Source organism: Garra rufa, unplaced genomic scaffold (genome assembly GCF_049309525.1).
Source record: "Garra rufa unplaced genomic scaffold, GarRuf1.0 hap1_unplaced_003, whole genome shotgun sequence".
Taxonomy (NCBI): domain Eukaryota; kingdom Metazoa; phylum Chordata; class Actinopteri; order Cypriniformes; family Cyprinidae; genus Garra; species Garra rufa.
This window is the reverse complement of record NW_027394278.1, coordinates 9,075,276-9,092,289: the sequence shown is the minus strand read 5'-3', so window position 1 is coordinate 9,092,289 and position 17,014 is coordinate 9,075,276.

Here is a 17,014-nt window from a genome sequence, read left to right as displayed (position 1 = left end):
CACAACACAGCCGTATGTCATAGGGGCTTAGAAATATCTGTCCTAGTTTTTCTTCATTAAGAGTATTTAAACTGTGGGGCTGAATATAATCAAAAAATGTTTTCTTTTTAGTTTAAGAAATAGCATCTGCCGCCTTGATGAATTTCAGTCTCCACTTGTTATCTCCTTCATGAATCAGTCGTTGCTGAAAGTCACATTTGAAACATGAAGTCAGTATGATTTCAATAAACAACAGTTGATTTTGCCGTCACTTGCTGTTTTGATGTTTACTTTTAGCTGGCTCATATGTTTTTCATGACTCAGATTATGACTTGATGGGATGAGAGTGACGTGTCCTTGGCGTCACACGACAGTGCGCTGCCAGCACTTGTTTCTGATGTAGGAAATAGGGAGATCGCCAGTTTTATAAACACTCTGGGCTGTATTTCTAGGAGACATATAGTACAAACAGCTGCCATACACTGGCACAAACACATGCAAGCACATGCAGAGTTTCAGATGCCACTTTGACAGATTCTGAAGTGCAGCTCTCATTAGAGAATTAAACCTCTCTCTCTCTCCTTCTCACACAGGGTCCATCTGGTCTGAAGGGAGGCGAGGGTCCACAGGGTCCACCCGGCCCTATTGTAAGTACCTGTGTTACCATGGAAACTCTGTCACTGCAAGCGATCAATCTGCAAGCTTTGCCTCTATTAGTGAAGTGACATCAGGCAAATTCTGGAGCGGGCGCAGTCAGCAGGTGGTGAATTTAATGACCAGTAATGTTGGCACTGAGAGCCCAGTTTGGTGTGTGATCTGATCCCACACAGTCTGATCACGCTGAATGAGTCAGGCCTTATCAGTAAGTCCGTCACCACGTCAGTAATTGCATTTGAATCATGCATGAAATATGCTTAGAGATGGGGACCTGTTGTCATTAGGGATGTCAAAAGTACTGCAATTTGGATACGGTATGCGCTTGTGTAGCTTGTGAAGAGCACTCATGATAATGCTGCTAAGAGCCAGAGCGATCAAATGTACTTTGGGCAAAATGCCCGATTTAGCGGAATATTAATATAACTTTTACATACATATATATTACAACTTCAAGCAACTTTAAGAGAAGCAAAATTAAGAGATATTTTTTAATTGATTTAAAAAAAAAAAAATACTGTATGTAATATTTACTTACATTACAGTTTTCGAGGAAAGAAAAAAATAATTACATAACATTATTAAAATCGTGTGTGTGTGTGTGTGTGTGTGTGTGTGTGTGTGTAATATACATATGAAGAGTTTATTTGCAAATGAGAGAACTCAAAAAAATTCAAAAATCCATTTTTTTATTATGTTATCTTTTATTGTTTTATTGTGTAAGTTGGCTGTATTTTTTTTTTAAGTTTCTACAAAATAACTCAACCACAGTTTGATTGAGATTAATTGGAATGCACAATAAAAAAGTGTTAATACACGTTAAATAAAATTTTAGAAAATTGTTAAAAATCTGTTTTTGCAAATTAATATATTGCACATAAAGAATAACATATAATTGTATATATATTTAATATTACCACTTAACATTACAACAGTTCTATTATTAATTATATTCTAGTAAAATATAATTCTATTCTATTCTAAAAGTTTTAAATTATATTATGTACCGTTTAATAAAATGTTTTATCTCATATTTAATTATAAATATATTATATATATATAATTTAATACTTATATGTAATGTGTGTGTGTGTGTGTGTGTGTGTGTGTGTGTGTGTGTATAGAGAGAGAGAGTTCAAGTATAAATATTTTAATAGTGTAAAATTGTGAATATATAGATGAAAATCAGAATATATATAGATATAAATAAGAATATATAAATGTAAATCATAATGTATAATTATAATTATGAATTTATAGAAGTAAATCGAAGTACGTATTTAGAAATATGAATATATAAATTGTGAATAAATAAATTGTGAGTATATAGAAGTAAATCAGAAAATGTTTACAGAAATCTAAATATATAAATGTAAATTATGAATATATGGAAGTAAATCTGAATATATTAGATTAGAATGTAAATTAGAATGTATAAATGTAAATCAGAATATATAGTTGTAATTCTGAATATATAGAAGTAAATCAAAATGTGTATTTAGAAATCTGAATATCTAAGTGTAAATTATGAATAAAACGAATTAAATCTGAATATATAGTTAAAAATCAGAATGTATAAATGTAAATCAGAATATGCTGTTATAATTCTGAATATATAGAAGTAAATCAGAAAATGTTTTAGAAATCTAAATATATAAATGTATTGTGAATTGTGAATATATGGAAGTAAATCTGCATATATAGTAAAAAAAACGAATTTCTAAATGTAAATCAGAATATGCAGTTATAATTCTGAATATATAGAAGTAAATCAGAAAATGTTTTTAAAAAATGTAATATATAAATGTAAATTGTAAATATAAAGAAGTAAATCTTAATGCATCGTTATAATTATGAATTTATAGAAGTAAATCAGAAAATGTATTTAGAAATCTGAATATATAATGTAATTTGTGAATATATAGAAGTAAATCTGAATATATAGTTATAAATCAGAATATATAAATGTAAATCAGAATATATAGTTATAATTATGAATATACAGAATAAATCAGAAAATGTTTACAGAAATCTAAATATATAAATGTAAATTGTAAATATAAAGAAGTCAATCTGAATATATAGTTATAAATCAGAATATGTAAATGTTAATCATAATATATAGCTATAATTATGAATATATAGAAGTAAATCAAAATGTGCATTTAGAAATTTGAAAATGTAAGTGTAAATTATGAATAAATAGAATTAAATCTGAATTAATAGTTAAAAATCAAAATTTCTAAATGTAATCAGTAATCAGAATATGCAGTTATAATTCTGCCTATATCTAAATCTGAATATATAGTTATAAATCTGAATATATAAATGTTAATCAGAAGATATAGTTATAATTATGAATATATAGAAGTAAATCTGAATATATTGTTATGATTATGAATGAATATATAACTGCTGTATTTATGTTTGGTGCTTCATATTAAAGTATTATTAACTGTAACATTTTTATTTTTATATAATACTTTTTAAATTAAAGAAGCATGTTCAAAAGTTGAATTAAGTGGTGTTGAAAGTTATTAACTCCTAAAATTTTGGTATGGTGACAACCCTATAATATAGAATAAAATAAAAAGACTCCATTCTGCATGGAAGTAACATCCTCCCATTAAAGTAACTGCTGTCTGTCTTCTCTCGTAGTGCAGCGAAGGCACAGCAGTACAGCTTAAAACCATCAAAGCTTCAGCTGTGCGCTATGTGAAGCCCCTTTCAGCTTGAGGAAGATTGGTGTAGGGATTCATTGTCTCTCTTGTATAAAAAGCATCTGTACAGCCCGGCAAGAAAAATCTCTGAAATCAGAAGGATTTTGAGTCAGTGGCCCACCCACGCCAATCAGCCATCTTATCTTTGCCTAAATAGACCTCCCGCAGGTGCCTGAATTGAGTCACCGACAGCAGAGTACAACTCTTCGGAGAAGTTTCTAAAAAAGAGTTGAGTCAGTTTGCACAGTGTGTTTTCTGAGAAGTTTGTCGGAGTGTGTTTGTGAGATGAGAAGTGAGTCAGGATTGTGTGTTGTGTCAGTTTGATTGTAGGTTGTATGACTGGTCATAGTCTATGGTGCCAGTGGACTCTTCATTGTGGAAATAAGCAGGAACAGCTATGTTTATGCTTTATTATTTGTGTTGAGGTTTTTTTGTAAAGATATCCATCTTATTTTTAAAGTAAAAGCAAGCGTGGCTGTTTGTAACTTCAGTGTGCGAGACTTTGATGTCATTTGGTTTCGGTTATTTTAGCTGTACAAATGCAGTCTGTTGTTTTGCTTTGTGTTATTTTAGTTTATTATCATAATCATGAACACACTGGTTTGTAGCACAAGTAGTTTTTCTATTTACTGCACTTTGTTATTAGATTTGAGAGGCGTTCACGTCTAATTTCTGATTAGGAATCTTGTGTGATAACTAATTAAACCTTATTGTAAAATGTTACCAATTATACACTCAGCTTGCAGTGCAGTGTTGTTCGCAGTGACCTTGACCCATCACTATGTTTAGAAGCATTACCGCTGCTGGCTAATGCAGTCGGATGATGTTGTGTGTGAGTTTTAGCATGTGTTTCTGTTGGTATGTGCATGCATGTGAAAACAAGCGGATGTCTTTAAGTAAATGGTGAATAAAGCCCTCACTCTGAGAGCTCTCTTCAGTGCTAATAAAAGCTCTAATGGACTGTTTCTGAAAAAGAGATGCTATGCGTTGGTTTGAAACTAGAGAGCTCGCTCTCACATCAACTTTTGTCTGTCCGTAAGACCTGCTGATACACTGTAAGAAAGAAACGTATTTAATGTGGTACACAAATGTGCTTTAGTGTTGTTCAGTGCAGCGTATCTGTATGAGAACCAAACCTCAAAGCCAAAACGAACTATTGAATAACACGGTTCCCACAGACATGGAACACCTGAAAATATCAAGTGACATTTTATAACAGGCCTGGAAAAGTCGTGAAACTTTAAATGTAATGTTTTATAGTTTTGTTTCGCTCTGAAATAATGAAATTTGAAAGTAAACACTATCAGTCAAAAGTTTTTGAACAGTAAGATTTTGAATGTCTTTTAAAGAAGTCTCTTCTGCTCACCAAGCCTGCATTTATTTCATTAAAAGTACAGCAAAAACTATTTAAAATAACTGTTTTCTATTTGAATATATTTTAAAATGTAATATATTCCCGTGATTTCAAAGCAGAACTTTTAGCATCATAACTCCAGTCACATGATCCTTCAGAAGTGATTCTAATATGCTGATTTGCTGCTCAAAAACATGTATTATTAATATTATTATGTTGAAAACAGCTGAGTAGAATTTTTCAGGAATTTTTCAGAACAACATTTATCTAAAATAGAAATGTTTTGTAACATTATAAATGTCTTTATCATCACTTTTTTGATTAGTATAGTGTATAATGTTACAAAAGCTTTTTATTTCAGATAAATGCTGATCTTTGGATCTTTCTATTCATCAAATAATTCTGTTTTGTACCAGTTGTACTCAACTGTTTTAAATAGTGATCTTATTAATAATAAAAATGTTTCTTGAACAGCAAATCAGCATATTAGAAATGTTTCTGAAGGATCATGTGACACTGAAAACTGGAGTAGTGATGCTGGAAATGTAGCTTTGATTTGAATAAATTACGTTTTACAATATGTTCATATAGCAAACAGTATTTTTTAATAGTAAAAATCTTTCAAAATTGTACTGTTTTTGCTGTACTTTGGGTCAAATAAATGCAGGCTTGATGAACAAAAGAGACTTCTTTAAAAAACATTAAAAATATTACTGTTCAAAAACTTTTGACTGGTAGTGTTTGTATTTATTATAAGATACATTTTTTTACAGTAGATAGTTAATAGCTGAATATAATAAAATAGTATATGTATTTATTATTTTAAGAGCCATTTTTACTGTGGATTAGTTTAATTGTTGTCATAAAAAAAAAATGCACACCCAACAGATTAGCAAATGTTCATCTGAATTAATGTTTTTCATTTTTATTTTTAATAATCTCTTTTGTAATCCAGTTGTGTTCCAGTCAGATTTAATGGGATATGTGTGTCACAGGGGTCACCTGGAGAGAGAGGAGCAGCTGGACCAGGAGGACCCATTGGTCTAACAGGACGTAATGGCCCTCAGGGACCCCCGGGACCTGCTGGAGAGAAGGGTGGTCCGGTAAGTGCACATTTTTTGGAAATAAAAATAATAATGTTGTATTGCACATTGTCCGAAAGTATAAGAAAAAGAAATGGTGTGAATTAAATTGTGAAGTAATTTGAGCCACTGTTTGTTAAGATGAATAGCAAAACATGGCCTAATTTACCTGAATTCACCCTATAGAAAAAAATACAAATAAATAGCAACTGTGCTTTTATCAAATGCGTGGATACATTAAGCACTACACTAATGTCTAGAGATTCCTGCGGGACAAAAGGGGCTAGAGGGAAAGAGTTTTGGTTCATTAAAATTCATATTTTCAATAAACACATCTAGCTTAGCCAGTTTAATGCAGCATCCAAACAGAAACCTAATTCAGAGTTTTACAGCACAGTTAATTTGAAATCAATTAGCTGACTGAAAGGTTCTATAATAATTAGAGAAGATATTCTTCTGCATAGTGTTTAAATGCTGTTAATTAATTGCAGTGGATCTGCCATTAGCTTTGTGTGCTCAGACTTTATTAACCGGATTAAAGTATTCCTCATAGGATGGTATTAGCGGTTTCCTAATCTGCATTTTCAGATTTACGGAATATAAAATGTTCATTCTTAATTTAACACGCAGGGTGAGAAAGGACCTGCCGGTCCTGCAGGTCGGGATGGTATTCAAGGCCCAGTCGGACTCCCAGGTCCAGCCGGACCTCAGGGTTCACCTGGAGAGGACGGTGACAAGGTATAGCACTTTATTATATAACTCAGCACAATGTTTTAAGTCATAGACATCAAGCCCTTCTTACATCTGCACACCATTAGTGACCATGCGGACAGTGTTTTGACTTATCCATCACTATAACCAAACAAGACACAAAATCATTACTATAGTGAAATCGAGACGCACACACACTTCTGCACACACAAACCAAGTAAACAAACGTACTTTGAGGCTAATGTATTCCAGAATCTATTATCGCCCTGTTAAATGTAGAATAGTGCTTTTTTAGATTATTATCACGTCCCAAGCCACATTATTCTTTTCGGCTGTGGCGGCAATAGTGTTGGAGGGGCCAAGTAATCAATTAATTGCAAAAACATCCCAAGGTCTTGGTTTTACTGTTAAATTAAAATCTCTAGGGTAAGGTTTACTTTGCTGTTTATGCTCAAGTGACCTTGCGAAGATTTTGATGACCACGCAACTTGGGAAAAGTTGTAAACGGAGCTCGAGGTTACTTGATTTTCAAAAACTTGATTTACTTTTTTTTTCCAGGGAGAAGTTGGAGAGCCGGGTCAGAAAGGAAGCAAGGGTGACAAAGGCGAACATGTAAGTTGAATAGTATTCAAACAGTTTAGACAAAGTATTTGCATTTATGCTTTTAATATTTGTATTCAAAATATTTATGTTAGTTCATGTTACCTCAGGTCTGTTAAATAATATTAACTGGAAAAAAAAAAAAACTTTTGGCTTTAATAATGTATTAGTAAATGACCAAGGTTAAAGGGATAGTTCATCCAAAAATGAAAATTCTGTCATTAATTACTCGAATGTCGTTCCAAACCCGTAAGACTTTTGTTTTTCTTCGTTTTTCTATCTTAAACACAAATTAAAATATTTTTGATGAAACCTGAGAGCTTTCTGACCACCACACTACCACAAGCCCAGAAAGATATTAAGGACATTGATGTAGTAGTCCATGTGACATTAGTGGTTCAACCTTAATTTCATGAAGCTACAAGAATACTTTTTATGTGCAAAGAAAAATAACAACTTTATTCAATAATTTCTTCTCCTCCGTGTCAGTCATTGATGAAAAAAAGTCATTATTTTTGTTTTCTTTCTGCACAAAAAGTATTCTCGGAGCTTCATAACATTAAGGTTGAACCACTGATGTCACATGGACTATATTATCAATCTTCATACTGCCTTTCTGGGCCTTGAAGGTGTCAGCTGTGTTGCTGTCTATGCAGGGTCAGAAGGCTCTTGAATATCATCAAAAATATCTTAATTTGTGTTCTAAAGATGAACCAAGGTCTTACAGGTTTGGAACAACATGAGGGTGAGTAATTTATGACAGAGTTTTCATTTTTGGGTGAACTATCCCTTTAAAAAGATTTATACATTTTTAAAAGTATTTTTCACAGTTCATGTTAACTAATGTATGTTAACTAAACTGAACCTTATTGTAAAGTGTTACCATTTATTCTGCATTTACACTTTTTTTTTACACAAAAAAATATCGAATGCACTTCAAATGGTCAAACCAAAAATTAGTCAGACACCAAATATCATTTTTAATATTTTTTTTTTACTAGTTAGTGTAGGACACTAAAGTTATGTAAGTAAGGATAGCAAAATAAAGTAAACTGTGGCACATTAAACCCAAAAATTCTTCATACAGTGGACTACCAGTAAAACTGATACAAATTTTATCTTTCTATCAAAGTTATCTGACATTATCAACATGAATTTGTTCTAACACAGTTTAACTCTTAAGTTCTTGTCATATTGTATTGCCATTTTCTAAACTATAGTGAATAACCTGTGATAATGTGAGAAATGTTGAAGGTGTCTGAATTAATTTTGGTTCGACTGTAATTCATTTGTGATTATCAAGTTGAACCATTACCATTTTCTAAACTAGCAAATAAACTGAATGTCTGAATACGCTTGGTTTGACTGTAGCTTCTTCACAAAGAGTCCCTAAATTTACCTTGATTGTCTGTTGCTGTAGGGTCCGCCAGGTCCAGTAGGTCCTCAGGGTGTAATCGGAGCTCCAGGTCCTGCTGTGAGTACTTTTAACCTTCTTTTTGAACCATATAAGATAAAACCCAAAAGATCACCTCTTTTTCTATTTCTCCTGGAATAGTTGTCACAGAGATATATCCTCTTTATTACTGTAGTGATTTCACACATATAAAGTATCTTCACTATATCCTACCTGTTTCTTTTTGCTCGGGGGTGCTGTGGCCTAGTGGTTAATGATCTGGGCTGTTAGCTAAAAGTATTTAGGTTTGAACCCTGCAAAGGGTAATGAATTATGCAAGGCATAAAATCTCGTACGCGTGGCAAAATCATTAGAACTTTGTAACTATTGGTCTGAAAGTGACGGTTACGTCAACTGGGCAAGATTTTCTTAGATTGGGTCATCCTGATTTGTTTAACCCTGGTCGTTATTGCTCCAGAGGGATTATTCTTGTGTTAAGTACACTATAAGTTGCTTTGGATAAAAGTGTCTGTTAAATGACTAACTACTCACATTTGCTCAGTTTTGCCTCCGTCAGGCAGCCTGCTGAGTTGATAAAGCAGCAGTGAGAGTACTGTAAGTAGCCAGGGCCAGGTGGCACACAGTTGAATATTTAAAGTTTATGACTCAAGCTGAACACTCCCAGCTGGGCCTCTCTGTTTCCTTGATACATTAGCTCTGTAAAAGCTGATAATTACACCTATTCTGTGCAGTTCTTGGAAACTATACAGCGTTTCTACTGAATAGGATCTTACCCATTTTGGAAACGTGCGAGACGTTAAATCTATTAGATGTTTTAATGATGTTAATACTGTTTGAAAGATCCTAGTCACTTAAATATGAGCAATATTTGACTCAAACTTCATTCTTTATTTGCATGCATTTTTCAGAATGTCACTTGATTAGAAAATGTAATCAAAATAATTATATCCAAGGATGTGACTTCCACACAAATTACTATATTTTCCCACATGAAACATGAAATGGCCTTATAAAATGATTTTGAAATGCAACAAATACCAAGCATATTTCCAGATTTGTAATAAGAATCATTTGCTTTTAGGTTTCCCTCATTGTCCACTAAAATAAAAGCTTTTTTTTTTTTTTTTTTATAAGGATGGAGCTTCCAGTTTTCCTTCTTTTTTGTCATTTACTGATTACATGACTGTACATGATTTGTTAATTAACCAATTGAATTGGTTGATTTTAATTTCTTAAATTAATTAGGCATTTACATCAGTAATTTCTGAGTAACCCCCATAATAACATGGCAGTCAAGTTAACATTGAATAAACATTTAGTGTATTGTAAGCGCTTTTTTTTTTTTTTTACTATGATAAGCATATTAAATTAACATGTTAAACAAACATAATCAATAATAATAAATACACACATTAATAAAATCTGGTCCCAATTTATATCCGGTGGCCTCAACTACTATGTACATATTAATAATTTGATACAATGCATTTATTGTGTACATACATGTTTTTACATTGTACTTATATTTTAAGAAATGTATAATTACACTGTTGACCTATCCCTTACACCTTAACCCACCCTAAACCTACCCTTACCACCAAACTTGTCCCTAACCTTACCTATCTCCCACCACAATAGCAGCAAATGTGACTTTTTCTCACAATTATGAGTTATACAACTGTAATTGTGAGATATAAATTTGCAATTCTGAGAACATCAGTCTTTCCCCCCCCCCCTCAAAATTGGACTTTATAACTTGCAATTGCGATTTTATATTTTACAATTTTAAGAAATAAAAAAGACATAAGTGTGAGATATAAATTTGCATTGGCAAGAAAAATATCGGACTTTAAATTTGCAACTCTGACTTTATATCTCAGTCCCCTCAAGATTGGACTTTATAACTCACAATTGCAAGTTTATATCTCACAATTTTGAGAAAAAAAGTCAAAAACATGGAAAAAGTCAGCACTGCGAGATATAAACTCGCATTTGCAAGAAAAAAAAATCTGACTTTAAATTCGCAATTCTGACTTTATAACTCACAATTTCAATTGTGACTTTTTCTCGCAATTATGAGATATTCAATCAGAATTGTGAGAAATAAACTCACACTTCTGACAACATCAGTCTTTGTCCCCCTCAAAATTGTACTTTATAACTCACAATTTTGAGAAAAAAAAGTCAGAATTGCAAGATATAAACTTGCATTTGCAAGAAACAATTTTGACTTTAAATTTTCAATTCTGACTTTATAACACTCAATTTCAATTGTAACTTTTTCTCGCAATGACGAGTTATACAATCAGAAATGTAAGATGTAAGATACTGAGAACATCAGTCTTTTTTTTCCTTCAAAATTGGACTTTATAACTCACAATTGCGAGTTTATATCTCACAATTTTGAGAAAAAATGTCTGAATTGCGAGATATAAACATGCATCTACAAGAAACAATTCTGACTTTATAACTCACAATTTCAATTGTGAGGTTTTCTTGCGATTATGAGTTATACAAACAGAATTGTGAGATACACTCACAATTCCGAGAACATCAGTCTTTTTCCCCCTCAAACTTGTACTTTATGGCTCACAATTTTGAGAAAAAAGTCATAAACATGAAAAAAGTCAGTATTGCGAGATATAAACTTGCATTTGCAAGAAAAAAATGAGCAATTCTGACTTTATAACTCACAATTTTAATTGTGATTTTTTTTTCTCACAATTGCGAGTTATACAATCAGAATTGTGAGATATAAACTCAAACTTCTAACAACATCAGTCTTTTTTGGACTTTATAAATCGCAATTACCGTTTTATCTCACAATTTTGAGAGAAAAAGGCAACATTTCAAGAAAAAAAGAACTGCAAGATTTAAACTCGCATTTGGCAGAAAAATTCTGACTTTAAATTCACAATTCTGACTTACAATTTCAATTGTGACATTTTCTTGCAATTACTAGTTATACAGTTAGAATTATGAGATATAAACTCGCAATTCTGAGAACATCAGTCTTTTTCCCCCCTCAAAATTGGACTTGCAATTCTGACTTAAAATTTGCAATTCTGACTTTATAACTCACAATTTCACATTTTATCCCACAATTCTGGCCACCTAATATAAAGTGAGACCTTTTTATGTGATTAATAATGCTTGTAACCATCATAATGAAGTCTGTCCTGTAGGTCAGTCAATACTACATGCCCCCATAGTCTTCGTCTCCACTACAAACACTCCATCATATCCTGCAGTGACCTGCCATTCAGACATGTTCTTCTCACGGGCAGCGCTTTTACATCACACCTCTTTAATAACTTCATCTTCATCCCGCATTTGTTTGAACTGTGCTGAACTCCTCCTTTCCCCTTCCACTGACCCTGTAGAGCAAGCGGCGTCAGAAATGAGGGCAGCACATTCTCACTCTCAATAATTCCTCTGGGCGTTCTTCTGAATGGCACGTCTTTTCAAGCTTGACTTTTGATGTCTCAGGGGGTAGATCTTATTTTCATGCTTGTCTGCGCTGTACAGTAGAGTATGAAAGACATTCTGGGGTCGGCAAGTCGACTTTACATGTGCAGAGAGTGTAGTACTGTACTTTCCCACCATCATGTTAAGAGTTTGTATCAGTTTCAGATGTTAACCGTCAGTGCTTTGTCATTTATTTGACTGTTTTTTCTTGTGTAGGGAAGTGACGGAGAGTCTGGACCCAGAGGTCAGCAGGGTATGTTTGGGCAGAAGGGAGATGAGGGGCCCAGAGGTTTCCCAGGTCTTCCCGGTCCCGTTGGACTGCAGGTATGGTTATCATCTTTACACAATGTAAACACACCTAATATGGATCTGCTGAATGCACATTATTTAATTTACACAAAGCTCCACTATTAAATATCATTGAGGCAGGATAATTGAGCAAAGAAAGGAATAGCCATTTTTCAAATCTGGATTCAATTATGTTTCTCTAAACATGGCTGATTGATTCCGTCACTTTCAGTTTACTTGACGTTTTCAAGGTGAATTGTAATTTTTGTGCTGCTAGCGCCACCAGTTGGATTTGAAACATAATAATTGCTTCTCCAAGGATTCTGTGAACACTTCCTGTCTTCCATTGGTTGGACAAACAGAGTCCCTCTCAAACTTTCCAAGTTCAAGCTATTGGTTGAGCCATTGGTGCAAACATTGAAACAGTGAAACATTTTGATAACCATTTTTCAGAGAAATCAGCTTACCAATCAAAATTTTTATTTATTTATTTATGAATGAATTCAGTACTTTTATTCAGCAAGGATGCCTCCAATTGATCAAAAGTGGCAGTAAAACATTTATAATGTTACACAAGGTTTCCATTTTAAGTTAAAGCTGTTCTGTTGAACTTTTCATTCATCAAAGAATCCTGAAAAAAGACGTTGAGTTTATAAAAATATTAAGCAATGTTACGTTTTTAACATTTTTAATAATAATCAGCATATTAGAATGATTTCTGAAGGATCATGTGACACTGAAGACAGCTTCACCATCACCAGAATAAGTTGTTTAGCATTTTAAAAGAAAACAGTTTTTATTGAGAAATAGTTATTTTACATTTAAATAACATTTCTCAATATCATTATTTTTACTGTATATTTTTAAACGTGATTTTAGTCTAATAAATACAAAAGCCCATTTCCCCACTAAATAAAAAATAACAAAGGGTATTGCAATTTTTTATCTCGCAGTTCTGACTTTTTCCTCAGAATTGTGTGATACAAATGTGCAATTTTCACTTTTTTCTCTGAATTACGAGATCTAAAATCGCAATTCTGAGAAATGATAAAAATTGTGCTATAAACTCGCACTTGCATGTTATAAAGTCAGAATTGTGAGATATAAATTCACAGTTCTGCGAAATAAAGTCATAATTGCGTGATTTAAACTTGCAATTGCGAGTTCATAAACTCAAGATTCTGACTTTTTATCTCAGAATTGTGAAATTATATCTCGCAATTGTGACTTTTTTCCTCAGAATTAAGTTTTTATCTGTCAATTCTGACTTTATAACTTACAATTGTAAGTTTATCTCACAATACTTTATACTGACTTTCGCAGTTGTACATTTGTATCTCACAGTTCTTTATTTCTCAGAATTGCGAGTTTATATCTCACAATTGACTTTTTTCCTCAGAATTGCAAGCTATTTACACAAGGAAAAAAGTTTATAACACGCAAGTAATGTTAACTTATTACCCTAATAATGCAAGTTAAGTAAGAATTGTAAATTCGCAATTCTGAGAAAAAAGTCAGAAAGTGCGAGATATTTGCATCTTGTAATTCTGACTTTATAACTTGCAATCTTAAGGTTTTATCTTACAATTCTGACTTTATAACTCTCAGTTGCAAGTTTTTATATTGCAGTTCTAACTTTAGAACTCGTAATTGTGAGTTTATATCTCACAATTCTGAGGAAAAAGTCAAAATTCTGAAAAAAGAATGAATTGCGAGATATAAACTCAATTGTGAGGAAAAAAATCATTATTGTGAAATACAATCTCACATTTGAGAGAAAAACGTCAGAATTGTGAGGTATAATCTTTATAACTCACAATTTCAATTTTATAATTTGCAGTTATAAGTTTGTATCTCACAATTGACACGCAAGTAATATTAACTTACTAACTTAATGCAAGTTATATCTCACAATTTTGAGGAAAAAGTCAGAATTCTGAAAAAAAAAGTATGAATTGTGAGATATAAATTCACAGTTGTGAGAAAAGAGTCATAATTGCGAGAAAAAAAAAGTCAGAATTTATAAACTTAAGAGAGATATAAACTTGCAATTGCGAGAAAAAAAATCAAAATAGCGAGTTTGTATCTCGTATTTCTGGCTTTATAACTTGCAATCTTATGGTTTTATCTTGCAATTCTGACTTTATAACTCTTAATTGCGATTTTATATCTCACAATTCTGAGGAAAATGTTAAAAATTCTAAAAAAAAGTATGAATTATGAGATATAAACTCGCAATTCTGAGAAAAAGGTCATAATTTCGAGATTTGCAAGGAAAAAAAGTAAAAGAATTGTGAGGTATAATCTTTATAACTCGCAATCGAGAGTTTATATCTCCCAATTCTGAGGAAAAAAGTCAGGGTGCAGCTATCTCTGAGAAAGTATTATTACATTGCAAAAAATGACACACTTCACCTCTATGGGAATAATGAAGGAGTGACTTTCAAATGGCAAAAGAGGCTATTACTCAACAGCAATATTACAGAGTCACTCAATTGACTAGTAATCAAGAGCAATTGACTAGTAATCAAAGGTAATAGGAATAGTGATTCATCCCAACTGTGCTAATTGTTTGTGCTCTGCGTCTCCTTGTTAGTACCTCTCACTGATCCTCAGCAATAATGATTTTTGATCTGAAGAAATTAACCATCTTAATTTGTTTTCTCTCAAGTTTTGAATAACTTGCTAATGAGAAGTAATTGTACTTTATTAGAATGGAGATATTTCATTATCTTCTCAAACCCCACTGTAAATATAATGTATAAGATCTTTTGTCAGTTGGGAAAACTGTGTCCCTCAAAATAACTGTGAAATATCTCTTCTGTTCTTTTATAGTAACAGAACATTTATCTCATCAATGAGCGGTGAGATATGTGTTAGCGGGTACCAAAGAGCATGTCTGCGAAATACAATGACCCAGAATAGCCTTGTAATTACAGAAGTTGACTATGAACAATGGAGAGACGTTTATTGGTATTGTTTAGTGATAATGATCTGAATAACATTCAAACCTCTTTAGTCAAGCACAATTATATTGCAAAATGAATGGCTTGCCAAGCTTTGCCTCTTTTTGTGTTTCATACTTTCAAAGTGACACCGGGTGTGACACAATCACAGGCACCCAAATGCAAATGCGTTAATTGCCATGAGGTTCCTTCTACTGCTAATTACCAAAATTGTTATTTGATTAATAGTGTTTACCCGACGGCTCAGAGCTGTAAATGTATAATATTAATATTCAACACTATGAGACTGATTGTTATTCCAAATTGTCACGTTGTTCATGGGGGAAGAGGAAACATTAACGTATCCTCTCTTGTTACTGAAGGTTTTAGCATTTTTGAAACTGCAATAGGTCAACTCTTATGTAACCTGGAATTGTGCCTGATTAATATGTAAAATTGTTCTCTTCTAGGGTTTGCCAGGACCGCCAGGTGAAAAAGGAGAGAATGGAGATGTCGGCTCAATGGTGAGTTTGCAGTATCCTTGTTGTCAAAACGCAGCCCATACCGAAATGTAATATATGTGCTTATATGAAATACCCATGTATTAAATACATGTCTTGTATATGCCATATCCATATATGATTCCTATTAGAAAATGGAACAATTTCATATATTGACATATAAGTCTACCCCATACAAAAATATATGTTTATGTATGTATAATACATGTATTGCCATATATGGAATATATATAATTATTAATATATGTGAGATATATGCATTTTTTTATTATGTTATATACAAATTAGACATATATGAAACCATATATTTCATGCATATTTAATATTTTAATATGTGATCTTTGATCTTTAAATACAGGACACATGTGAGACACTACACTCTACAAAGTTGCAGTGCATTGCACATTTCACACCTTGAGCCTTAAATGTTAAATGGTACACAAAGAAACATCTTTATTTAAACAGAATTTATTTAAATAGGAAAAAAAAAATGTTACTGACATGCACAATCAAACAGAAAAAAAGAAACAATTACATATATAACTGATCAAAACACTGAACAGGCATAAGAAACAAAACATCAATTGTAGTGGTCCAGCTAAAGGTCTACAGGTTTGTATTCCCACAGCTTGGTTAGTTTTTGGTTTATTGCCATCCCCAGAAGGCCCCAGGTGAAGAAATGTCTGGATTCCAGCATCTGTATAAAAAAAAAAGATAAAAGTTAGATTTTGATAAGATAATTACAATAAATTTTCTGAACCATATACTTAAGACTTGCAATCCAACATTGTACCAAAGTGATAAACTACTATAAGATGACAAATATACTGAATATTAAACAGTTGGTAAAGTTAAAGATTCTTTTAAAACTGCAGAATACTAATTATGTATATATGTTTGTAAGTTGTAGTTGTAAAATATTCCCAGATACCACAAGGACATGGCAGAACAACAAAGCACAGCCTGCATGCCCATTCAATTAATATGTCTCTATATACATGAAGAACTAAAATATAGTAGCCCAAATGCTCAATGACAGAGTTCACAGCTAAGGTTACAATTTAATTTGCTATTTAGCATCAATTAAATAAAGTGTTGACATTCATAATACCTAATATGTGCATCGTTTTGGCCTGGAGAAAACAGGGTGGAACTATTACATGGATTTTTGAATGACAATTTTGATTAAATCCCCTAAAATAAGGTCCGCCGTTCACACAAACTCATAATCCTTTCACATTTTATTCTATGACATAAAAAAAACACCAGTTAAACCCC